At 37.1% G+C, this 27,570-nt stretch overlaps 1 long non-coding RNA gene across 1 annotated transcript in view; it reads right to left on the bottom strand.

The window, feature by feature from the left end:
- Positions 1–24,580, bottom strand: part of LOC102012658 — a 36,958-nt gene extending 12,378 nt beyond the window's left edge. The window contains exon 1 of the long non-coding RNA XR_260828.2: positions 24,469–24,580. This is a non-coding gene — a long non-coding RNA (uncharacterized LOC102012658). The remainder of the gene's footprint in view (positions 1–24,468) is intronic.
- Between the last annotated feature and the right edge of the window lie 2,990 nt (positions 24,581–27,570).

Raw genomic sequence — 27,570 nt, 5'->3', positions numbered from 1 at the left:
TCTCTGTCTCTCTCTCTCTCGATCTCTATCTCTCTCTCTAGCTTTTTGTACTCAAAGTGCTAGAACTTCATAGAGTAGCTGTTTCTGAAGACCCATGGAGAGACCAGAAAGAAAGTTCAATGGGAAGTTAGCCACCTCTCTGAGCTTTTCCTTGCTGTTATGATTGAAAATGTAAAGGCACCTTCCTACTAGGTTAGAGAAAGAAGAACTCCAGTCCAGGCAGTGTGAAACGGCTAGTGTCCTGGGAAATGAGCCGGGCACACTTTTCTCACTGTCATAAGCTGAGAAAACCTGATATGCCCTGGGAAAGGGCAGCATATTACTCTGGGTAAATGAGAAGCCCACAGAAAATAAAATTGCTAGGTTTTGCTTGAAACTGAAAATTGTTGAAGGTTAAAGACTGTAATGCAGGGAGTTTATCAACAGCAGCAGAATCAGTGGTTTCATCAGACCCACAGTAAAGTCTGCAAAAGGCACTTCCTGCTCGTGAAATTGTAGAGCTGGAGATTGGGGTCTAGATTTTAGACTCAGGAAGCTCTTGAAAACTCATTTGCTGCTAGTACACTGAGAAAATTAATAGGTTAGACATTAACCCCTGAAATTGCAGAGTATCTCCCACAAATATAACATCTATTGTACTCAAAGAGCAGAGCACCCTTCAATTTTATAATAAAGTGGACTGGGAGTATAGCTCAGTGGCGCAGGGCCTGCCCGGCAAGTATGAGGGCCTGAGTTCCACTCCAGGTTCCAAAAAAAACCAAAAAATATTTTATAATAAAGTATGGAGTACTTCATTTGGTATGAAGGTCATTTGCCAAAGGGTCTGAAGCAACACTCTACATGGAGTAGACATCTAATATAAACTTGAATTATTCCCAGTGAAGGAAAAGAGAACAAGTAACAGTAAGCAAAACTTCAGTTGGATGGTATTATTCCTATGTACATTGGTTATTTTTTAATATAGACTCATATAGACCTCCATATTGATACATCATTCCAACTATTTTGTAAATATTAAAATATTTTTAAAAGAACAAATGACCAATAACTTACACTCAAATGTATATCCCCTGGGAATTAATTTAGCTTTTACAATTTTTGTCTACTCCTGCAAAGGCATCAAATATTTATTGAGCTGTATAGTAAAATTGTGTAAAATAGATGTATAATTAAATGATTAGAATAGTTTTTAAGAATGCATTAAACACAACGGAGTCTATTCCTTTGGGCCCCAGGCATTTATGGTATATATGAAACTTTGAGAAATCATATAATTGAGCACACATCCAATTTTACCAGTCATTGTCAGGAAAGGTTCCTTGGCCTCAAAAATGTGAGACTACTCCACTGGAGACACGGAAGTAAAACAATGGTCATAATGTTGTATGATAAATTTCTACTAGAGCCTATAATGTTGAGGAAGTTGAAGGAATTGCTCCAAAAAGGAGCAACTTTACTTTGCTGAAGAAATTCCAAGAACTGATGCCTTAAATAGATCTTCCAGGACTCACAGTGGCAGAAAATTGTGTTCCAGGCAGAGGGAGAACATGGAGAACTTGACATCCAATGATGCAAGGTCAGAAGGGCCAAATGACATTGGACGTGGAGATATGAGAGGAGACTTTGCCAGAAAGGAAGGCTGAAGCCAGAACAATAAGTCTAAACTTTACACTAAAGTCAGCTAAGAAGAAATAAAGAATTTAAGTTGAAGACATATGAATTGATTAGAAATTTTGAGTGGAAACAGTACAGGTAGCAAGTTTAAGAGACTTGATAGGTGTCAAATTATTCTGTGATGTGACTATTAGAAGACTTTTGCTATTTTTTAACTGTTATCAGCAGTATGTAATGCCTAGAATACTGACAGATTTGTGAGTTAGAACTGAGCTTAGAAGTCCTTTGCTCTTGCATACATTAGTGCGGATCATTCTGCATCTAGACAGACATCCATGCTGCCTGTCCTCCTGTCCGCTATGAGACACAGGACAACCATGTGCTCAACCATGTTTTCAGTTCACATGACCATCCTTATCTCTAGGAACTAATACAAATCAGTGGAAGAAAAATGTTGTATCTTCATTAAAGTATCCTGTATTTGGTCTAGCAAAATTAATTTGCAAATTGTTATTTGCTAAGGAATATCCCTCGTTCTACATTTGAAGTGTCACAAGCATCAAATTACTTGTTTCAAAGGTGTTTCTATGATTATGTAAGATGGTTAGAGTAACCTCATATAAAAATACCATCAAGGTTCCTTTACAGTGATCCTATGAGGAACTTTTTAAAAATATTATACTATAGAGAGAAAAAACAGGTTTTAATATTGTCTATGTATTGGTGGTGTAACTTATTTAAACCCTTAATGGCTTAATTTCAACCTTACTAAAGTACATAAATAAAAGCCCAAAAGATTTTGTGTAAGGACCTAGCAGAAAAGCCTATGTAAATTACTTAGCACAGTACCTCTCACTTAGAAAGCACTCCATAAATAAATCTTAACTATTAGCTTTGAAGAAAAGTGTTTTGCTTGGAAAAATCATTAAAAATAAAAAGAAAACAAAGCTCTGTGTTCACAGCATGAAATTCAGCAAAATTAGTGTTCACTGAGAAATACTGGCTTGTAGAAAAATTAGATGTCCTACTTAAAACTATCTCATTCATGTTTGGCAGAAATGATTTCGGTACAGGAAAAAAAGGTGAAATCTTTAAAGAAATATATTTGAATTCATAAAATATGAGACTATAACTTGTAATCAAGGAACATAAGCATCTCCAATACCTTTAATAATCAATAAAAACAATTCAGTCTAAGAGAGACAGACAAAATTAAACAAATAGAAAAATTCTCCAGCTTCAAGGAGACATGTGTCATTTAAAGAATTTAAAACTGTACTCAATTATTTTCCCAAATATTATTATATATTCATATATATAACCTACTTTTATTACATATTTAGTGACATAATATAATCCATGAATTCATAACATAGATAATATGAAATAGTCTTCCATTATATTTTCACCTAAGTGTAAAACTACTTTAAACCTATGCATCTATATAAAAATATTATTATTTTCTGCTTACAAAAATTCTGTGAAAAATTGGAGAATAAATCTAATAAACATGAACTTCTCTTTTATTAAAAATAACTTCGATGAACACCTAACAGTCTTTTTAATGTCTACATTATTACATTACACACAACACACACAATTAATTTTGATTTTTACATCTGTGATGTTTGCACAGCCAAAGTATGTGAATAGATTTGAGCAGTTTTATAACAGCACAGGTCAACAGATTTAACAGGGCACTGGAGCTAAAAGAAAAGCTGCTGTTTGGGAAACAGTATGATAGGGGATTGCACTTAATAAGTGTATATAGAAGTTCTCCGTGGAAGCAGATTTATTTGTGTACCTTCCAAGGATCACTTATTTACAGTCGCTTACAGTACACTTGCCAAAACCTACATCATGCTAATGCAATTCTGCTCCATTCTTCTATGCATTTTCAAAGTGATTTTCAAACTGGCCCTATTATCCGCGCTTCACATACGCACTAAATGACACCTACACACAAAAATAAACGGAAGTTACTCTCCCTAAGTTGCATGCTTTGTCAGGCTGTTCAGAGAACACTGAAATGTTAACTCCTCTTTTGCCCAGTAAGCATTAACACGGCTGTTTTCCTATATTTGGAAACATCTGAAAATCAAATTAAGAAAAGTTGCTACAGGCGGGGATCCAGCATCATTCAGATATTGCCATTCTCCACTTTTCCATCCTCAGCTTCAATTTTGGGTGCTGTCAGATGGCTTCTATGAGCCTCTCCTAAATATTGAAGACGCCTTTTGTTACCCGTAAGCGGCTTGCTTGTTGCAAAAAGCACATCGCCTTGGAAATACAAATTCACTGGAGGAAGAAGTTTTCAGAAATCGCTTCTTGAGGAGTTAGGTGGAAGGTGGGAACCCATCCACACAGGGATTGGCAAAGTATGAATGGACCTGGGATATTTTTCAAGGCCAAATACCGGGGGGAAAAGGCAGCTGCAGTTAGTCAAAATGATTGACATTGAGGAGAACCGAAGGTTTAGAAACACTTTTCCATTTTCAACTTGTGGGAATCAACTCTCGATTTACTCACTGTTGGTAGAGAAGCGGAATTTAATTTTATCTCTTTTTATTTGCTAGCGCTGCCCCCACACTGAATAAGACTGACTGCGAAACTTAAGTAATAGTCAAACGGCTTCAACAGACTGAACAGAACGCATCGTGAAAGTGATAAAATTCCATCATTCACTTCATTAACCAGGAATTCCGCAGGAAAGAATTCAGTTCTTATTTTACCTTATAATTTATAAATAAAGTCCACAACTGCACAGATAATTCTGATATTTTTAGTATTAATATGCTGAAAAGAACATTCGCTAAGTGTTTATGGTGGCCGGTGGATGGGAAAGAGAGCTTCCCCAGGAGGACATCAGCGCTGTGCTTCTGCTGGTGTCGCTGCCTCGCCGGTCTCCTCTGTCACACTGCGCGCTTTGCTCGGTTCCCTCACCATCGTCCCATGTAACACTGCCATGCAGCATAGAGTGAATATATGAAAAACCATACATTCTCCTCCTTTAAGCATAACACATTCTACTGTTACTCAGATTAGGAGAAGTTCTGAGTATCTTAAGAATGACGTAAAGAATTTCATAAATAAGACCTGCCTTCAGCAATATGTACCTTTCATCTGCATCATAAAGACTGAGAAAGACAAATATAATTCTTATTCATAAATATCAAGCATTATGTTTTCCCATGATATATTTTCTTGTGAAATAGACATGGTACTGACTAAGAAGTTCCATAGTCCTTTGCGGAGGTATACTTTAATTTTCAAAAAAGAAAAATGTAAAATAAGTAAAAGAGAAATTACTGTGCAGTGACTTTAAAGTAATTCTTTTTTCCCTTCCTGAAAACAGCTGGTTCTCGAACGATCCAGTTTTCCTTGCTGAAGTTGATGAGGTCACTATCGCCTCAACCAGCAGAGGAAGTGAAATTCCTTCCAAAGGCTTTGCTGCTTTGGATGTTATCCAGTGGAGCAAGAAGAACATTAAATTTGATTCCTGACAGATAAGCAAAGAAGGAGCAGCTCTGTAAATACTCTAATTTAAAAACACAGTTATTTACAGACACACAGTCTGATACTAGGGGTTTAAACGTGCTTGCTTATTTAACAAGTTTTGGGCAAAAAGGATAATTACCGTATACACCTTGTTAGGGTAATCCACGCTTATTTTATCACAAACTCTGATTTCATATTTCTAATAAATAAGAAATTTATTTTACCAGTTTTGGTTTTAGCCCTGAAAATACATGAGTTAAGCCATGTTAAATCAGTGACAATTTTGTTCCTTAGGTATATGTTAATTTATTTAAATATAAAGTATTGTTAAAGAATTTTGGTTAAAAGCATGGTCTAACAAATATACACAACCAAAATACTTAGGTATGAAAAACATTGCAGATACCTAATTTAGTTTGCCAGTCAACACTGACATTTGACAATAACTGGGTTATATAATTTTTTACTTTGGGGCATATCTGTTACCAGGTAAGTATAGCTGATTGAGAGGTTAAACTATGTTCATCGTTGTAAGTATTTCTACTACTTAGCGTCCCGCTTACAAAGCCTGCTCTACCAACAGTATGAGACTTGGTAACAAAATAAAGCCAGGCTAGTGTACAGAGTCCTCCTCCACTTGTGCACATGATTTCATTTACATTATTAAAACATCTTAGGGCTGGGGATTTAGCTCAGCGGCAAAGCGCCTGCCTGGCAAGTGCAAGGTCATGAGCTCGGTTCCCGGTACCGGAGAAAAACCAAAAAAAAAAATAAAAAAAATTAAAAAATAAAAAAAAAAAAACATCTTAGCTCTAAAATTGTAAGACTGTGTAATTTATAAAATTGTCCAAGAAGCTGGCCAATTATAAGCATCAGCTATTGCATTTTATGTGCAAGGTAATTTAATAGAGTAAGACAAAATAACCTTTTTAAACATTTTTACCAAGGTGGAAACACTTGCAGAAAAGTTCAGGAAATATGACCTTTGCCTTCTGTGCCTCCCTTATCCACCATTAACACTGGTAAAAAATTATACAGTGTTGAAATATTACCATCAATATTAACTCTTAAGCCCTTGCTGTGAGCTAGGCACTATGCCATATGCTTTAAACTCATGTCTTATTTCTAAGGTGATACCACTGCCTCCTACCCTACACACACACACACACACACACACACACACACACACACACGTCCATTCAAAAGACTCAAGAGTAATAGGAAACTGATGGAAGACTTGCCCCAGGGTGTTCACATCCCTGAGCGTAATCCACCTGGAGGAATGATCCTGGAACATCTGAAAAAGTAAAACACTAATCGGCAGTAACAGCTGCCCGGCCCCACATTTCCATGTATATGAACGTGCTGACCGCCAGCTTTGCCAGGCCAGGCTCTTCTAGTTAAATAGTTGACGTCCATCTCATTACTTGTTTCGATAAGCCAACTTTACATTGAAATTCTTTCTTCATTGAATTTTGGTTTTTGCTTTTGAGCCTGTCTTAGGCTGCACAATGATTGGATCATATGAGGGTTGGAGGTGTACTTAAATCATACTCAATATGCCCTTTATATGCTACTTTCTCTTTGCCAGGTTTGGCAGCAGATTCTAGAAATCAAATAATGGCCAGTGCAAACGTGTGAAGGATGCACTCACAATGTACAGTGTGATTTCCTCTCTTTCATGTTGTGTATGCAAATTCAATGCGTGCAGATGAAACACAGTGTTTCATAACTTATCCCAGCTTTGAATCAACCAACAAAACCTCATCTCTCTCCTTATGTCAGAAGATTTGCTTAAAAGCCAGCTAATGTAAGGAAGGCAAACTTTCAGGCTCACACACTTCCATCAGAATGCGTATTCTATGGAGTTTCTTGCCAGGTAATCGGAGACACTTTAAAAAATCTCTGCAGAAATTTAACAGTTTAAATATTTCCATTAGGTACTTTTTTTTCTAAATTGAGATTTGAGGAGTATTTTAAGTAGCCCTCCCACAGCTAAATGATTTTCATTATTATGTATAGTGAAGGAAAATTTCATACCTTATAATTATATGTAAACACTAGTTTTTGACATGTTCAATTTTTAGCTAATTCCTTGAGACATGGCCCATGTAAGGCCTAGTGACCCCAAATGGCATAAATTGTTATCTTCACTGAAATGAATAAAGATTGATGGACATTTTAATGCATATTTTACATACTTTTGTGAGCTTCTGAAAATATGTGAATTTTTTGCTATAAATAACATTAAATTTCTTAAATGTATCCTTTCCAACAAATCACCACTGATATACATGAGATAATTGTTTCTTTTTCTCCAAAGCTATTTTGGAAAAATTTTATATTTTCATAATTATTCATTGTTTTCTTGCCAATAACATAGACAACATACATATTTAATGGCTGAACCTGCAAAGGAAGGAACTAGAACTGAGAAATTAAGACTTCATGTTCTAAAAGATAAATTCCGTTAGCTCCTACCACTCATTTCACCAGTCTGTTCTGTACAGACACCTTGCTCATTTTTATATTTAAAAAATTAAATAGCACACTTTGTCTTGCGTTTACACGGGGCCACAAGAATTCATGAATATACAGTGCAAGCAAGTGACAACAGAATTACAATAGTATCTTCCTCTACCTGGCAAGGGTAGTAACGCGGAGGGTATGTCTGAGCCGCAGCACTCAGTAATACTGTGATTCTGGGCACGTCATTTTCCCTCCTCTCGCGGCTGGTGGGATGAACTATGGGCAAAGATGTTTCACTGGCCTGAAATCAAAGTGTTGACTGGGTCTCAACCCCACTGACCCCAGTCCTGTCCCCTACCCTTACTAGTTTTGTTTGTTTCTTTCTTTTTTTATTTGTCTTTTTTGAGACAAGGTCTCACTATGCAGTTCAGGCTGGCCTTGAGTTCACTTTGTAGCCCAGGCTGGTCTCGAACTTGCAACAATCCCCCTGCCTCAGCTTCCCAAGTACTGGAATTACAGACGTGCTACCACCATGCCCGGCTTGCTTATTAGTTTTTATGGCAGCCACCCACCTAGGTCCAGTCCTTGTGTAGTTTGGCACTGGGCTTACAGCCTTTGCAACAAATGGCATTTCAGGACCTGACCAACCCTAACAATCCAAGATTTGACATACACCAAGCAAATTTCCAAGCCAGAATTTTAACCCTGTGTAACTTGTGAGAAAAAGCTTCTGTCAAGGAGAACCTGGGATACATGACACCTTAAACTTTTATGTGACTAGTAGGAAAGCAAAGAACTCTATATGCAGTCAAAATAAACTATACAAACAAGGGAAACTGTCGCTAAAACAAAGGTTCAACTCTCTGTGGTTGTGAATACGTTCACTAATTTGCAATGCAGGAAGCATTTGTAAATATCAGGGAAAATAAATATATACTCTAAGCTCAGCCCAGAAAGAATGCTGCAATGGCAAGAGAAATTGTAATGATGATGGATGTCAGCTCCTAAAACAGTGATGCCCAGTTCTCCCATCTCAACTTACACTGAATTTCACTGGTAATAAATTACTCTTCAAATACGCAACTTATTGTAAACAGGCATTTGAATATGAGTCAAGAATATAGCAGAAAAATCAAAATTATGCATGGTTATGCCAAAACAAATGAGGAAAGACAGTGTTAAGATATATACTTGTTTTAAAATCAGTACAATTCATCTTCTGTGAATGTTGACAAAATAGTTTCAAAATTGTTTCAAATGAAGACATGTTGAGCAGGCATTTAGCTAGGAATTTCCTGACGTTAGCCCCGCTCTGACCTCATAGTTAAATGTTTGAAGCCAGCTAAAAGGAACCTAAATCTTACCTGTTTATGGTGCCATTCCCACTTCATTTATTTATTTTTGTTAACTTGGATTAATGTAAGAAAAACTAGGTAAATATATTGAGAGGCCATTACAATATTTTGAAATGTTACCTTGAAAAAATTCAATACGTAGATGATTAACTCAGGAAGATAGAGCCACAGTTTAAGAATCTAATAAATTGAACTTCTTCCAAAATTCAAATGAAGATTGCCAGTTGCACATCAATCATATATGCTCCTAAGTTAAAGAATTAAGTAAAATTAAGTCAAGGGCAAATACAAAATATACAGTATTTTGTTCCTTTGTTTCTATAAACATTGCCGGGAAAGTGTAACTCTCAACCATCATCAGGTTATCAAAGCATGGATTACTCAAGGTAAGCATTGCTGGATGTATTTGGTATGTAAAGAAGGGAGAAAATGTTTTCAGTGCAGTAATATGTGTTGCATCTGGAACTCTATAAATTGCTCAACAACACTCTCACACACTTAGATTGACAGCACAAACAATATTAGAAATCGAGAGAAAAAAGTTCAACCTCTGTTTACCAACCTCCTGTGAAATATTCATTCAATTTCATATGTTAAGAAAAGATTTTTCAACAATTTCATCTGAAACAACATAAAAATCAAAGTTAAAGCTACTTTCTTTAAAGTGTATATGTGGGGGGCTGGGGATTCAGCTCAGCGGCACAGTGCCTGCCTGGCAAGCTCAAGGTCATGAACTCGACTCCCGGTACTAGAAGAAAACCAAAAACCAAAAAAAAATTTCAAAAAATAAAGTGCATTATTATTGTTCTTAATTCTCTTTAACTTTATTTTTAAAATCAGGTGCATCTTAACCGAAAGGAACTCAAGACTCAGAAAAGCAAGTTCCCATCATTTCAACGTATAACATTTCCTTAATCTTTTTCATTTGCATTTCAAAACTTATCCATCTCAAAAGAAAAAAAAGTAAACATAGCTTGTTTATACCTTCTTGCTGTTTTCAACCTCAGCGTATCAAGTAAAAAAAAAAAAAAAATCATCAATTTTAGCATTAGCATTTGTGCCTAGGGACCATCTGCATACATTGACATTGGGAAGGCCCCAAACCAATCTTTAATACATGAACTCTACCATCAGGACCAGGTATGAAATACTAAGCAGATGAAGCCCAAGATATCAGCTGCCCTAGTTTCAGAACGGCCACAATTTGTATATAAATTATTTTCAGAGAGCCCTGCTGCTTTCTACCAATGAGAGAGGAGCCTCAGGCTTGTCACAAGGCTGCAGATAGAGAGCACCACGACGCAAATGAAGAAAAGCTCCATTTGCACTGCAGCTACTGTCTGCCAAAATATACTTCCTTCTCTGCCATAGCCTTCAATTCAATGTTCTGTGTTGAATGAGGGGTTTATAAATTCTAACGACAGTATGTTTGAATCTTAACTTTCAACACACAATCAAGAAAGGGAGAGATTCAATCACTGCCTTCTTAGCAGTGTCTAGGGTCGATAAAATGAATATTAGACAAAAATCTATTCTACTCCATAGTACCCCTCTGGCATAGTACATTTTACAAATGACTTTCAGATATATTACCTCAAGCAAACCTCAGGACTGTTCTCGAGGTGGGCGTGATTCTTAGCCCCAGTTTGGAGACAGGGAAACTGAAGCAGGTGGTTGATTCTCTCAGGACTACAGAACAGGGGTTAAATCAAACCAGATGTCCTGATACCTAAGCTTTCTCCACACACAGTATTGTTTTCCTGTATGGTCCATTTCAAAACTAAGAATAAAAGAATGAGCTTATGCAAACAAAATACCAAAATACTAAAAATTATATTTTCATTGATTTATTGTGTATTTGAATATATATGCAAATTTGCTTCTCCCTCTGTGTTCTCAATTTTCCTCACTAAGCACAACTCTATCTCTCATTCATTTTTAGAATTCTTGAGAAGTCTAAATTTGTGTGTATCTTATATATATTCATTTTCACTGAGGTATTGCTTTCTTCTACATCAATATTTTCAAAGTGGATACCACAGGGCTCTACACGTCAAAGATACTTCACAAAATACAGTAAACATCACTTCTGGGGAGTCTTTGAACACTCCTGCTCTTCCTTCATATACTGAGGTTTCTACATATTAAATCCTCTTTAAAATGAGACTTGGTCAAAAGAGGGAGGGAAGGAAGGAGGGAAAGAAGAAGAAAAGATAAAGGGAAGCCTGGCAAAAATACACTATCCTAGACTACAGAGTTTTTAATATTAACACAAAACTTGAGTTCCGAGTCAGGGTGTGTTAGTCCTAGGTCTTCCTGGAGTGAGAGACACTGGGTTAGAGAATGCGATGAAAATATACTTACACTGTGTCTTGCACCATGCACTGTGGAGACTTGCCTGATGTCCTAGGATAAAGTGAGCTCTCAATGTCTTAAAGATAACCAAATAAACTTGTGCTCTGCAGATGGAACGGTTATAACCGAAGGAAAAATCTGTGTGGTACTACAAACATATCCTTCCCCTGGGACATCCTCCAAACCCCAGTGTAGTGTACAGTTTACATTCTGCTAACATAACAAGTCTTTCCCACAGCCGTATTTCTGCCCTATAGAAACAGGACTACAGGAACTCCAAGGAATGCTCATTATTTTGTGCACTCTTTCAGGAGAGGTGGCCAAGAGAAGTATTACGTAAAATAATGATTTTCAAACACAGGCAACTCTGCCATTTCTCTCATCCTGTGGGATCCTTGACGATGTCTGGAGACTGGTATCCGGTGTGCACAGACCGCTGTCTGCTTAGTACTCTATATTGCGAAGGACAGGGTCTCAGAATAAAGTGATCACCCAACACAAACGTGCCAAGATGAGAAAGTCTAAGAGCACAGGATGCTGAACTTGAATAGCAGCCACTCTTGGACTCCTTTATAAAATTCTGGTCCCTCCTCTGAAAAGCACAATGAATCCACAAAAGTTCCTGTAAATGGCATCATTCACTGAAGATGGAGCTAGATGAGGCAACATACACTGAAGTACAACTGTTTTCTAAGGAGATTTTTAGGATTAGTGTTTAGGGTACATCTATGATAAAGATATTGCCTTCAATGTGATGTTTTTTCACTCCATTTACGGTGCATTTGCTATGCAGATGTTCTTTTTACGTATTAATACTCACTATTGTTTTCTTTACTGATGTCACTTTTTGTATCTTGTTTAATGTATTAGTTCTTACCTCAAGGTCATAAGTATATTTGAATATACTTTTTCATATTTTATAAGTATATTTCATGCAACTTTTATACTTTTAACTTTCACACGTTGATCTTTCACTCTCCTGGAATGAATTTTTGTGAAATACGAGGTAGGTACCCTATTTTTTTATATTAATAAACAGTTATCACAACCTCACTTAACTGATCTGTAACAGCTCCACCATAAGTCAAGTTTCCTTGTTTGATGAGTTTATATTTGCACTGTACAGCTTGTCCGACTCTTCAATCAGTCTATCCCTTACTGAATATCATACAGTGTTAATTGTTATAACTTTGATGTCTGGGGTATAAAAAGGCCCATGTTCTAGTCCTGTGGGATCATCTGCACCATGCTTGACCCTGGGCTCTTCCACATTAACATAAGAATTAGCTCAGCAAGTTCACAAACTGAAAGAGACATGCACAGCCCTGCCCAATGGAGTTTGCACTAAATGTTTACAAAAACTTTGATAGAAACTGCTATGGTTTCCACCACGGCGTGACTTTCTTTTTCATAGCATCGTTCCTTAAAGTGTCCTAAGACATGTTAGAATATTTTTAATATTCATTTCTAAATTATGTTAATACCCAAGGCTATGAGAAAAGGCAGCAAAGATATTTGTGGTTTATTTTGGGTTTAAATTTTCACACAGAAATATGATTGATTTTTGTATAGTGATTTCTGTAGCCCAGTTGCAACAAAAGCTTTTATAACAATCTAGCCAGGGATTTCTTTTTAGTTGCAAAGTATCACAGTTTTTTAAATATTTATCCTTTTCAGACTTCATATCATTTATATCATTTGTTTCTTTTTCTTCTCTTGCCATGTGATCAAGGCCAATATTATCATGAAGTATATTTTCTGTATTTTTTTGTTTGGGGGGAACAATACATACATATGCCATTTGTAAAAGTAAAAAGGGGTCTTTCTTGTTCAGTTTGCCAAATTCTTTACCATAAATGGATGTTGAATTTTATGAAATTCTGTCTCTGCACTTGATTTTTCTCTTTAAATATGAAAATCTGTGAATTGGAGTGCACTAATTTCTAATTCACCCAACATGCAATAGTTCAAACACCATAGATGTTACAGTCAGCTTAGGTAACTAAGTTTCCGGAGCTCTTCTCTTCTCCGCAGAGTCAGAAATAATCTGCCAGTGCTCCCTTCATCTTCAGAATCTGACCTCAGTGGTCAGTCTGGGGCTGAATCTCAGTGTGTAACCCGCAGAACAGAGACTCACACAGACAAGGTTTTGTAGATCGGGTTTGGAGTTCGTACAACCAGTCCCTCACTTATTATCTTGACTAAAACTCAATCACATAGGAAACATACTCTAGTTCTGTGCCAGGAAGAATAAAGTTTGCAAGAAACTAATCACCACTCTCTATGAAATGTGTCACACCAATAGCTTTTCTAATTTTCAACCAACCTCTGACTGATAAATGGGCCCACCTAGGTATGTATTTAATTACTAATACTGGATAATAATTCATTGGAGTTTTACAAGATTGAGATTTGTCAAAATTGTGTCTAAACTCACCAAGACATCACCATTACTGTTACTGTGGTCATTATTCAGGTTTTGTTATTCATATATGTACCCTTATGCCTCTATATTTTCATGAGTTTACAGTACACACATGCAGGCTTATTGAGAATATTTTCTATTGTCTTACTTTATTTTGAAGAATATTTACACTGAGTATATAAACTCAGGTTAGCAGTTTTTATTTTATTGTTTTAAATATATTCATTCCATCTTTTTCTGACTTCAGTCTTGTAAGTTCAGATTTTAGCTGTCAGTATGTGCAGTTCTACTTTGAAGGTAATATATCCTTTTCCTCTTCCTGTTTTTAATATTATTTTTTGTGTTTGCTTTTTAGCATATATTTTGAAGCTTTGTTATCAAAAGCATACATATTTAAGATGTTGGTGTCTTCTTGCCTCTAGAAAGGAATATTATTAGGCACAAAATGAGATGCAAGTATTTCTTAACAAGATTACAGTGACTGCTATTAACACAGTAATCCAGATTTTTATAACTTGCTGTTCTATGGAATATTTTTGTTTCTATCATTTTGTATGAATTGTTCATGGCCTTTTGTCCAAAGTTTTTTACTGCTAGCCTGTACATCACTGATTCTTACTGTTTTTGTCACACTCTGATGTTTTCTATCTATGGCTGGAAAGGCCTAGACCATTATACACAAATATAATTACAGATACTTTGTATTGAAGTCTATATTTTTCTATTTTTTCTCATTGTCCAATCTTCTTCCCTTCTTTCTGTTCTTTTAATTGAATCTTTTTTGTTATTCTCCCTACTATGATAGGTTGCATAAAGGCAGCCCCAAGATAACCATTTTCTAGATCTTAGAAACTGATAGTTTGTTACAGGGAATAATATAAAGGATTCAACAGATGAAATTGTATTAATGAAACTGAGATAGGAAAGCTTTAGCAAATTATCCATCTCGGTCCAATGTAATCACAAAATTTCTTATAAGAGAGACACTGGATGATCAGAGTCAGTAGCAGCAGCTATGATGATGGAAACAAGACGTTGGAGTGACATAAAGGAGAACCCACAAGACAGTCTCTAAAACCTTAAAAATTAAAGAAACAGATCTTCCTCTTTCCTATACCTCCTTCAAAGGAGTCAACCCTACAGAACCTTGACTTCTCTCAGATGATGCTGATTTGGACGCTCTGTCCCCCAACATTAGAAGACAAAATTTGTGTTGATTTAAGCCAGTAAATTTTTGGTAATTTTCTATAGAGTTAACATGACATTAATATAGTTTTGGCATCTGGAAGTGGAGTACTGCTGTAACTAATGCCTATAAACCTGGAAATGGTATTGAAATTGAACAGTGGACAAAGACAGAAAGAAGTTTGAGGCTCATGAGATGATGTCTAGATTGTCTTAAAGGGTTGTTAGTAGAAATATGGATGTTAAATACTCTATTAATTAAGGCTCAGGCAGAAGTGAGGAGCAGACTGCGGAGGATCTGTGTTAACTTTGATTACATGTAAATCATCACAGGCTTTTGGTGGAAATGTTGTTATGAAAATCACTGTTGGTGAGGGTTCAGAAGGAAACAAACAACTTTCCAGGAATATCATTCATGGAAATTGGAGGAAAAAAGCCGTTACAGGGGGTCAGAAAAATTAGCTGAGTTGTGCCCCATGTTTATGTGGATACTGAACTACTGCAAAGCAGTGAACTCCAACATTCTGCAGAGGAAATTTATAGCACACTGTTGAAGGTGTGTCCTGCTTGCTTTTAGCTAAGATGTGAGAGGGCAGAGTCAGCGAAGGACAGAAACCAAGCGGAAAGAGGCAGGAGTAAAGGATAGGGGAATTATGGTATTATCTCACTAGTTTAAGAATCTGAATGAGTAAATAAAATCTAAAAGGTACAATAGATATTGTGAAAGGAAAAGAAACTGCTCAAAAGGAAAGAACAACCGGGATGAGGGACAAGAGAAAAGAAAGAAAACAGGGAAAATACGTATATATGTATACACAAGATAGCGAAGATAATTGCACTACTAATTTCTATTGCTTTGTGGAAAGGAACCGTTAATGTTTAATTGTTTGATCAGTCTTACAGGCCTATATTTTTTGTAACCCCCTGTAATGGCTTTTTTCCTCCATTTTCCATGAATGATGTTCCCGGAAAATTGTTTGTTTCCTTCTGAACCCTCACAACAATGATTGTGAATTGCCTAAAAGAAGTTAAAAATAAAATAAAGAATAGGGGAAATCTCAGACATATTATTAAGAGATTTACTATTAAAAACATACTCTGGAGAGAAAGCCAAGGGTATAGCTGGACAGCTCTTGCTAATGCCTTGGAAAGATCAAAACTCAAAATATTTAATCACACAGAACGTAGACCATTATCTCATTCAGTCTATCTCAGCAACCACAAAAAATAAAGATAAAGCTATGCAGGAAACATCAGTGGAGGAAATTTTTCTAATGAAGTGAATCCTTATTACAAACACAGGAGAGCAACGAAGTTTTCAAAAGTGCGCATCAGTAGACACTTTGCCAACTTGAACAATAAAGGACAGAGAAAAGACAAAATAAAAAAAGGACACATATACACTCAACAAATAACCATTGTACCCCCAAAATTCTACAGGCAGAAAACTATTCCGATTCAAGCACATGACACACATCACAAGGTAGGAAAGACGGAGCTGTGGACCCAGAGGGCAGAGCCTCAGACTACAGAGGAGAGCTCCTCAGCCTGATGGAGTTTCTCCAGTTGGACTTCAGAGTTGCTCAGGTTTAATAACTCTCCTTTTTGCCTTTTTCTTTTTTTTTTCTCCTCTCTCGAGTGGGAATGTGCACCGTATGTCTTTCCAACATTGTATTTTGGAATCACAGAACTTATTTTGTAGTTAAACAGCTACCCAGGCATAGAGGAACATTTCCCCTAAGTGGACCATACCCAAAGTCTCACCATTCCGTTACACAAGGCCCATCTGAGGCCCGTAGGCCTCTTGCTCTCTTTAACGTTATAATAATAAATTTAAAATATAGAAGTTGTGTTACTTGTATGCCTTAACTGTATCATGCACTTTATGTGCAGCAAAGGCTATTTTTCATCACTTAATGTGGCCCAAGCAAGCCAGATGTTGGACGTGCCTGAATGACTCGAGACTTTGGAATGGACAAGACCTAGATGTCACTTGGAGGGTTTGAGTTAACATCACAGCAGGTTGAGATTTTTCAGGGCAGGATAGAGCGAGTGTCTTTTGCTAATAGAATGAAGAGAATCATGTGGGGTCATATGGTGGAAGGTGGTCAGCTGAATAATCTGAGGCAACAGCAATGGTAAACAAGTCCTTGTACCTTTGGGTTATTAACTGTAACTCTTTTACTCTTTTAGTTGTTCTTGTCAGGAATACAACACATATGTTCAAAAACTAAATCAAATATAAGATTTAGTTTAAATGAAATATAAAAGCTCAAGCCAGCCTACTTCTGTTCCTCCTTGCTATTTTTTTTTTGTGCTACTGTTATATTTTGCCCTATAAGTTATAAATCTCACCACTGTGGTTTTTAAGTTATATTTTAAAGAAAATTTTAAATGAGAATAAATGTATTTTATTTTTGTTCACATGTATACTATTTCCCATGCTACTTCTTTTTAGTATATGTACGGCCAAAGGGAACACTCCCATACTATTTCTTACATAGATCCTGTTTTATCGAGAATTATGTTCCTTCTGTCTGAAGAAATTATTTTAACATTTCTTGTAGTGCAAAATTATTGGTATCAAATTCAGTTTTTATTTTTCTGAAAATATTTTACTATATTTTATGTTGTAAATATATTCTGCTGTATGAATAATTATTGGATAATAATTTATTTTCATTTGTTTCAGCATTTTAAAGAAGTTGTTTTCATTGCTTACTTGCTCCTGGATTAAGACAATAAAATTATAGTCATTTTCTGTGTATTTCCTATTTGTAAAAATTCGTGTAAGTACAAATTTAATCAACATTGTTACCCTCCTTCCATAATTTGACTACTCACACTAACTCTTATTTCCTACATTTCTTATGCATTTTGTGTATTTTATTATTGTCTTATGTATCATTTTTATTCTTTATACTATTAGAACTCTTTATGAAGTCAAATTTTTCTAGACCTTTTTGCATTTTCCCAATGTATTTGCTCTTCATTTTTTTGTACATGACAGACTTTCTATTTTGAATCACTCTCCTTTTGCTTGTGATAAACTGAAAGTTTCTTTAACTGACTTGTTGGTGGCAATATTCCTAGTCTGTATTTTTTTTTAACTTCAGCTTTTCATTTTTCTTGAAATATATTCTAAATTTTCAGTTATTTGACCTGAGAACATTGGATACTAAGTTTGTTTTTCTCTTTGTTTTGGTGCTTCCTTCGAGAATTCAATCTTTATTGCAATTGTCACTTCCCTCAAATTAACCTCTCCTTTCTCTCTGGATGCCCCCCCTTGTCTTTAGCACCTGGAGTTTCATTTTAATGAGTCTAAGTGTGTCTTGCTTTTGTTTTTACTTTAATCTGCATTAGAATTCTATAGTATCTTTGCCCCAATGCCCTGATTTAAAAAAAAAAAAAGGCCGGGCCTGACATGCACACTAAGCAGTTGTGCTTTCCTTGGGAAACAGTACCCCAGAGCAGAGAGAGTGGGGGTAAAGGCGGGAGGCAGCAAAGGATAGGACACCATGTAAGTTGATGCATACACATTCTAGTGTCTGATTGGTAAGACAGAGGAATGTGAGATAGCTAAGAGTTCAGCTGATCTATCTTTGCAGCTCACAGGGGCCTCTCCAGAGAAGACAAGAAGCAAGCAGAATCTCAGAGCAGTCCTTGAGAAGAAAAGGGGGAGGAAGTGACATTGTACAAATGGCTCTTGTTGCCTGCAGCCCGTTGATTCAGGTTTGTCTAACTTCAAGTTACGTCATGGTTGCCCTTTTGGAAATGGCTCAAACACTCCTATCTCCCTTCCTAGAATGAGACATCTCATCTAAGCAAAAGGTGGCGGAAAGAGCCAGAAGCTTCCAAAGCTGTCTGGCCTTGCACTGGCAAGCCAAACTGAGGGCGGGTGCCCCCGAGCAAGTAACTGGTCACCAGGCAATGGATCCACGCAGGGCCACAGAGTGTCTCTGCATCGTGACAGTAGCCAGGCAAAGCCAAGGGCCAGGCACCAAGGAGGCACGGATACCAAGCACGCACAGGAAGACCTTTCTGATGCAACTACAGATCTTCCGTAGATGGTGTCACCCATTAACTCTGGAAAGTTTTCTACCGTTATTACTTCAAGTATTGCCTCCACCATGTTTGTTTTCTCTCTTCTCATCCAGAATATCTTTTAAATTTTTTCAAATTACATGTTTTTCATATTTTCCAATTTTTCTCAATTCTTTATTTTGCATAATTTCCTCAACTCTAACTTCCTGTTTACTAACTCAGAGAAACACTTTTTATCAAATATTTTCATTGAGATTTTTATATGAATTTCTCTTTTCTCTTCTCTCTCTCTCTCTCTCTCTCACTGGGGATTGAACCCAGGGAACAAGAAGCTAATTCCCAGTTGCAGTCATTCATGTATTTATTTATTCATTTAGGTAGTTTTAATTCACTCATTTTGACACCGGATCTAGCTAAATTCGCCAGGCTGGCCTCAAACTAGATCCTTAGCCTCCTAAGTAGCTAGGATTACAGGTAGGTGCCAACCTGTGCACTATTTCTCATTTCTTGCAGCCTTGTTTAACTCTTTATAAAATTTATTTTGTAATTTTTCTTTTTTTTTTTAGTTTTTCTCCAGTACCGGGAACTGAACTCACGACCTTGCACATGCCAGGCAGGCGCTTTTGCCGCTGAGCTAAATTCCCAGCCCCTATTTTGTAATTTTTCTATGCTGCTGTTGCCCAGTGCTAATGAGCGCTAATACCATCAGTCCTTTTTGGATCCCCTCAGTACAGAAAGTATAAAGATGAATATAAAATTATAGAATTCACACAAGTAAAATTTCTGAAATAAGTCTGGGTAAAATTTTTATTTGTTTTCCTGTTGCCTTTCAGTCATGGTACCTTGATTTTAGTGTGTGTGTGTGTGTGTGTGTGTGTGTGTGTGTGTGTGTGTGTTTCAGTGGTTTTTCCAGAGAGTTTATGTGCTGTGCCCTTTGTCTGTGAACATTCCTTGAGATTTGAGATGAAGTTGTGTTTCTTCCAGGGGGATTCGCACTTATTATACTTCTAGGAGGGACCCAAGAGAATGTAAGCCCTTGACCTCCTGAGGCATGTATATATAACTGGTTTAGGCTGGTGCTGTAAATCTGCACCATTTAAGTTATGTATCTCTAGCTAATACAGCTTGGTGCTGCAAACCTGTGTAAGAGACAGCTTGCAGCAATGAATACTTCAGAAATATTTTGCTGGCCTTAGTTTCGGTTTTGATATAGTCTCTTTTCATTTCAGACTCACTGATGGGAGATGTGGTACATTTTAGGTCATAGACTGACAGTCTAATCAGTGTCAACTTATAGATCGTCAGTTATAAGAAGCCTTTTCAAAGTTCTCCCCTTTGTGAGGTCTCTGGGCTTTTCTGATGTTTTTCTAGCCCCAAACAAGAACAAAACCTAAAATTGAAGTTCACAGTTTTCCTCCAGATATAAGTCACCACATCCTCAGAATCCAGCATCAATCGGGTTCTCAGTGTAGTGTTCTGCACTTTTTGCCAAGTTATTAGAGCACTTGAGAATAGGCTTTCAATATTTCTTCCGCATGTGAAGTTATTTCCAGGAAGACGGTCAGCAAGCCTGAGCTTCTAGAGTGCTTCATCTTAGGGACTGGAAACAACCTCATTCTTAAACAATGAATTTGTCGTCATGGAAGTATTGAAATAATTGTGGGTCCTGCACTTTCAGTCTATAATTTGTTGAGATTAAATCACTCTAAGTATTGGAGTAAGGCTATTGCTCATTTTGCAAGAGGAATTTCTAGCTCAATGTATCTGCTACTTACATTACCTTGGTATTTAGCAAAAACATACACTTTTTATAACAAGATAGAATGGTAATGTTTGGAAAGGAAGGGCACTTTTGAACAATAAATAAAAAGAGCATCCCAGAAAAAGAGGAAATAGAAAAATAGAAAATCCTGGTATAACCTCTCCAAACTCACTTATATCCACCCAAGAAGAAACAGTCATTCACATGCAAATTACGTTTTCTAAACTAGCATAATGATTTCCCAGGAATCAACTATCATAGATGAATTTTGCAATAGTACAACTGATTCTTGCATTGCATCTAAGTGAGTCATTCCTCTACTAGGAAGGCAAAAATTTGAAGTTAAAACACCATGACTACCAACAGCTCAAACTGGATTTACTTACAAGAATCCAATTATTGAACCTCGAGATCCTGCCCCAATGTCTTTAAGGTAAATAAGGTTTCGTTTTTATCTCTGTATCTGCATCTATGAAAGTTAATCAATTTATTTGAGATAGCACTTCTTAACTTATATGTAACACAGATCTTGAAAAATTATCGAAATATAATCTTCTAATAAGTTGTCTTTTGAATAACACCCTATGAAAATGTGAAATTCCTCAAAAATAATATTGGTAAAATGTCATTTTAATAAAGTTATTTTATTATAAATAAGTATACACACCTTGAAAATAAGTTTCATAGGCAGGATGAAAACTATCTCATGAAAGTAAGAAGTAAGCATTTCCATGAGACAATATTAATATCTGATATTGGTGCTAAGTGTGAAAATATCTATATTAACAGATAATCCCTACAGTAATATTAATACATTATCTATATCTACATTACCTAGAGATCTATATCATCTAGATTATATCTAATATCTATATTAATATGAATAGATTATCTATGTTAATAAATAATATCTATATATATTCTAATTAATAGAAAATATCTATATTGGTGGGAAGTGTGAAATATCTATACTGAGCTCAACTTTGCTTACCAAATCTGTAGCCAGGAAAGCATATGCCCAGCCCTGCTGAATTTTGCCCCACTTTGTCATCATCTTTGTGACTGCGTACTTTTCTTTGGTGCTCACAAAATGCTTGTTCCTTGAGTCAGACCTTTTATTTTAAATTGCGATATGGAAAACAGCCCCAAACTAACAAAGTGAAATGGAACACAACCCTGACAGTGTTAGAACTGAAGGGATTTAAAAACGAGTTGATTCAGGTTTCTCATCTTAAAAATAACCAAATAAAACTCTTGAGGTTTCAAAGTTAATAACAGCTGAAATTACAACTTATGAATCTTTTTTTTTTTTCAGTGCCTAGTTGCCATTCCACCTCATCCTCCTATTCAAAATTACATAATTTAAACCTAGTATGGGTCAGTTTACCTGTGATTATTTTAAAACTTTTTTCTACAGAGACAGCATAATCCCAAAAGAGAAGCATAAATACTCATGTTCTTTGCATTGAGCGTAGACTGTATTCTGTGCACCTGAGGACTTGTAATATACAATTCAAAAATGTGATCTGTATTTGTACTGAAAACATTACTGTGGGCTTTGCAAACTCAGAGGCAATTAGTGTCTTGAGTACAGAGTGAGTCTGATCTGTTTCCCTTACTCTCGATAGTGACTACAACCCTCCCAGACTAAATTTCTGTGTAAATCAAACAAAGCGTATGCTAACTTCACCAGAAGTCATCCCTGGAAAATTATTATTTTCATGGAAATTTTTAAAGTCACAAAACATTGAAAGGATCTTGAGATCTACTGAAATCTCCGGCTTCATTTTAGACAAGACAAGAAGATACCCACAAAGAGGTTAAAGATCTTATCTAAAGAGGTGTAGTTAGCTATTAGTAGAATTGGAATTATAATTCTATTTGTCTAAATAACTGGCTTTTTAAATTAATTCTTATATTTTCAGAGATATAGAAGGCATTAAATCATATTAGTTTTACATCTACAATCAGTCTTTGGAATACGCTTTCATTTATAGTTCAAAAGATGAGATGACGGTCATGGTTTTTAATTTCAAAGTCAAGATTACATCAGTGTTATAATAAAGGCATCAAATGTTTTCTTTCATTTTTTATCCTGTTCTATTACTAATTTCTGCAAGCAAAGAACTGTATAGCGTTTTCTTAAACTCCAGAATACTCTGCTTCTTAATGATCACACTTTAGAATATCCATCATTTGGGGAGGGGGCATTAACACCTTTTAACAATGAAAAGGAAACACATCCAGAAAAGTTCTATACTTTCAAATCGGAGGACGGTTTACAAAACACTTTCAACTCTCCACCACATCTGTCCTGCCTGCTTTGAAACCTTTAACTAAGATGAATCATCTCTCATTTTGTGCAGTTCAGCTTATGCTGACATTTTAATTGCTCTTTCAGAACATAGTGCTGATGTGCTGTTGGATTTTACTCTGTTTAATTTTGAATACACAGAACGACTACACAGAGTAATACATTTAAATCTCCTTGTGAGTGATCATTACAAAACTTAGCAATGTTTGGATGTGTATTGAAAAATATAATGGTAATAAAAATAACAGAAATAATCATTGCTGTTTTTCTAATTTGTGTTCATCCAGCAACATCTCTTAAATGTTATGTAAAGTCAAGAAATTTCTTAAATAAAATGAAATTTGATATTGTGGGCAATTTTTTGTAAGCATATCTAACGATGGAAGTAGCAACAAACTATTTAAATGCAATGAGTAATATGTCAGGTTATATAGCATTTTGATGATATAACAACAATAAGACACTACTTCAAAGATAATGACTTGGTACTACAATATTAATTCTGGAAGCAATTTTGCCTGGGGCAAAAAGAATGGAGATTATATTAGTTTTTCAGAGCTGCTTGACCCACCAAATAAATTTTTCATTTCAAATTCTGTGATTTTCACTTTTAAATTTTAATTCATTTGTATATATTTTATGTGTCTAATGAGCGTCACCATCAGTTCATTTATTATGACTGTTTGTTCCTCTGCTTGATGGCTTTTACCTTCAAATTCCACTACTCTGATCTTCAAAAAGTCTGTTTCTTTTGATAGACTCTTGTATATGCATCACATTTTCCAGTTTGTTCCCATATCCAATAACTTCTATTTTATACTTAAAATTGGAAATGAAAACCTTTAAAAAGTCTGAATTATGCCAGGTGTGGTGGCGCACGCCTGTAATCCCAGCACTCAGAAGGCTGAGGCAGGAGGATCGTTGCGAGTTTGAGGCCAGCCTGGGCTACACAGTGAGCTCAAGGCCAACCTGAATTTCATAGCGAGCCTCTGTCTCAAAAAAGACAAAAAAAAAAATTCTGAATTGCAAAGGCTGTAGAATTCCAGAAGAGCGTTGAGTTTTGATCTAGCAGGCTATTAAATTTTTACTGATTTTTATGTGCTTGTGGAAGGATGGTTTTAACTTTGCTCATATATTTGTTTTACACTTGATCTAAAGTAAATTCCTTAATCCTACCACAAAGACCTCATTCCTTAGCAATAATCTTTCTGGGAATTCTGAGTTCCAAAGGCATTTAACAGTGCACTCTAACTCGGTGGGACTTGAACTCTAAATCTACCCCGTGGTGGTGAGCAAGAAACTAAATCTTTGCTCAGTTCTTGAAGTTTCCCACTGCCGTGCTCCACCCTTGTCTTTATGAATGCTTGATTCCAGCCAAATTGCTTAAGATTTTAATGTACAATTTTGCAGCCCCTCTTCCCTGGTTTTCTCTTAAGACTCCACTTACCTCTGGACTTTCCAGGGCTTGTGCGTGTCCTGAATTCTATCCTCTGTCCACGTCAGACGGACGAGACTGAACTTTCCGGTAGAGTGAAAGCTGCACCTCGAGTACCGGAGAGCACGGCGTAAGTATCTGTATAAATGTGGGGAAAACATAAAAATATGATTGTTTCCTGATATGATTTCCTTCTTTCACTGATTGAATCCTTCCCGTTTCTCTCTGCTTTCCGTCTCTCTCCAGTGCCTTCAAATCATTGTTTTTCTCCTTTTTATTGTTTGAAACTTTAAACTGGTATCTATATGATGATTGATTCCCCTGTATTGACACCATTATCTCTTCCGGACGTAGTATATATGAGAAATAATAAATCTTGATTGTATTTAATCCAGGCTACTTGAGTCTGTAACTTTGGGATCACACCCAATCTGAATGACTCAGAGTGAAAATGCTCTTTGCAGGGAATGGGGCATCAGTTCAAAGATGCACTGGAGATGTAAAGCAGAATGGACTCTGTGAGAACACCTAAGTCTCAAAGGTAGCAGCTATTTTAACTGCAAAAATCATCCAGTTTGAAAAAAGAGACAAATTGGCCCTTTAGCACTGAAATGTCCCCATGAAACTACACATTAGTTTTGAAGTAGAAAAACTAAGTATAGCACCTCTCCTTTATATATATATATATATATATATATATATATATATATATATATATATATTCAGTGGACACAAATTCCAAGTTGAGAATATTCCTCCAATACAGAATATGTTGTCCAAGGTAATACAATATATTCCAGCAATCCATACCATCATGTGATTTTCACAAAACATGCTCACTGCTACTACATGTGACTCATGAACACAGGATGAGTTTTTGGTTACATTTCCATTTTTCCTTTGAACTGGATTGCTGTGTGGTTTCACTTGCCTGAACGTGTTAGCAGGAGGACAACATGGGTGACTGCTCTCAGCTCTGTGTGCATACACAGACATGCGTTCACTGCATTTGCAGCTCAGGCTAGAAACGGAGCCTGAACACAGAAAATGGCCAAAAATTACTGGCTATTGCTGCGTCATTGGCTCGAGGCTTGGGTACCCACATGAAGCTGTTCCCCTTAAATACCTTCTGCTTCTTTCCAAACACTGGTGTAGTGGTTCGATAACTGGTGGTCAACTTATAACCCCCAGCTGAACTGAGTGAGTGGTGCTGGGTGTGGGAGGACCACCTGAGGACTGTTGCCAGCAGCATAAGAGGCAGACCTGGAGAAGAAGAAGGAGGCTGTTGGGAGCTGAGAGAAACTGTGGGGAGCTGAGAGAGACTGTGGGGAGCTGGCTTTCCTGTTGAACTTGGCTGTTTTCATCCTCCGAGGAGCTCGGGACCTCGCTGGCACTGAGAATGGCTTCAGTTCACTTTGGAGAGCTCTGGTCCTCACTCTGAGCATTGCTTCCTGGTTCCGGACGGGAAGATGGTGCACTGCTGGCCTCCTGGAAAAGCTTGCTGTGTTGGCTTCCCTGATGGGAACTCGACCATCCTGATCATCAGAGGAGCTCGGAACCTCAGTGTTGCCAAGGATGGCTGTGGTACCTTTTGGGGAAGCTCTGGTTCTTCCGACCATCACTTCCTGGCTCCAGTGCAGATCCCTCAGCCTGCTAGCACAGGTCCTTCATCCTGCCAGCACAGATTTTGTAGATTCCACCACTGACCTTTGGGCCTTCCCAGCAGATCTGTGAAACAGGCCTGCATGAGATGCTGTCATGGGTTCTGGGCCTCCAGTTGGATTCGTGGGAGGTATTGTTATGAGCTCTGGGTATTTAGCTCAACTCACGTAGGACATCGTTGTGGGATCCAGGCCCGCAGGTGGATTCCTTGGTCTTAGTGTGTGGACAGATTCCCTGCACTCTTTTGTATACTGTGCTTTGGGTGACTATTATAAACAATCATATAAAGTATGTGTCCTGTATTATACTGTTCCCCTTGCAAAATAAGCCCCAAGCCAACATAACTGGGAAACAAGGCCACATAAGACAACTGCAGGGAACCAGATGCTGCAGTCATGGTGGAAATCTGCAGGTGGTGAGAGAGAGTGGCATACAAAGTTGTCTATACCTATGGGGTGGCTTTTCTAATCAGCTACTGAATAAGGAATTTGAGTTGATTATATGCAGTCAAACTTGCTTTTCTAAAAAGGTTCAGTTCCTACCACAAATTTAGCAAAGCTCTCTTTATCAGATTAGAATCTCTCTGTGAAAGAATAACCTTATTTTTTGCTGTTGTCATCTGTTCCCAAGAAGTTGAGAGATGAGGACATGCACTGCCTATTAGACAATATTTTCCTTAGCTTAATTCCCCTTCTACCACATACTCTATAGTCATTGAATCTTTTCGCCTCTATTTCTCCTTTGCGTTAAGGAGAATCACTCAGGGGGTGCTATGTGTTTACATCTTGCCATCCACTCCTAACAGAGTTGGCATCACCTTGGCACCAGAACATTCTACCTCTCTCTCCACCCGAAACCATTCCTCGTGCATAAACAAGACACACGTGCACAGATGCACACAGGAAAGTTAATACCGGGAGCTTCTTGACCCTTGAGTCTGTCATATTATATATTTTATATGACATATCTCAAAGAGCATTACAATATGTACATATTCTCATTGGCCATCTAACTCTTCCCCCTGGCCTCACCTCTGCAGCCTGGCAGGTTATAATCCCCCCATGCTCTGTGCTTTACGTTCCTCATCTCTGAAGTACCAGCTGAGCCCACAGCAGCGAAGCAGGGCGCTCCTTCAATCTGTCTTTAAGAGTTAATTGCAGCCCTGCTCCTTGAAGTACTGCCACAGTCCCTGCTTCACTCCAGAGTCTTTGACACCAACCTACTGTTCTTGGAAAGACTACAACCTGTGTGTTTGGGTCCTCTAGTCAGAGTGCAGAAGAACACAAAATCTGAAGGCAAGATTGCATCCTGTGCTGCTTGTGAACTCCACCCCTCTCAACCGCCACATGAGGTGCCCTGTAAATCGAGGCGCTTGTAGCCTCTGAAATAGATCTTTTCCTGTAGTTTCAAAGCAAGTTTTCAGTCCGGGAGGATAAATGTCTTGTGCATCTA

This window comes from Chinchilla lanigera, unplaced genomic scaffold (assembly GCF_000276665.1).
Source record: "Chinchilla lanigera isolate Chin_1 unplaced genomic scaffold, ChiLan1.0 scaffold00020, whole genome shotgun sequence".
Lineage (NCBI taxonomy): Eukaryota > Metazoa > Chordata > Mammalia > Rodentia > Chinchillidae > Chinchilla > Chinchilla lanigera.
Note: the sequence above shows the minus strand (reverse complement) of the source record. Positions and strands in the feature narration are given on the sequence as shown.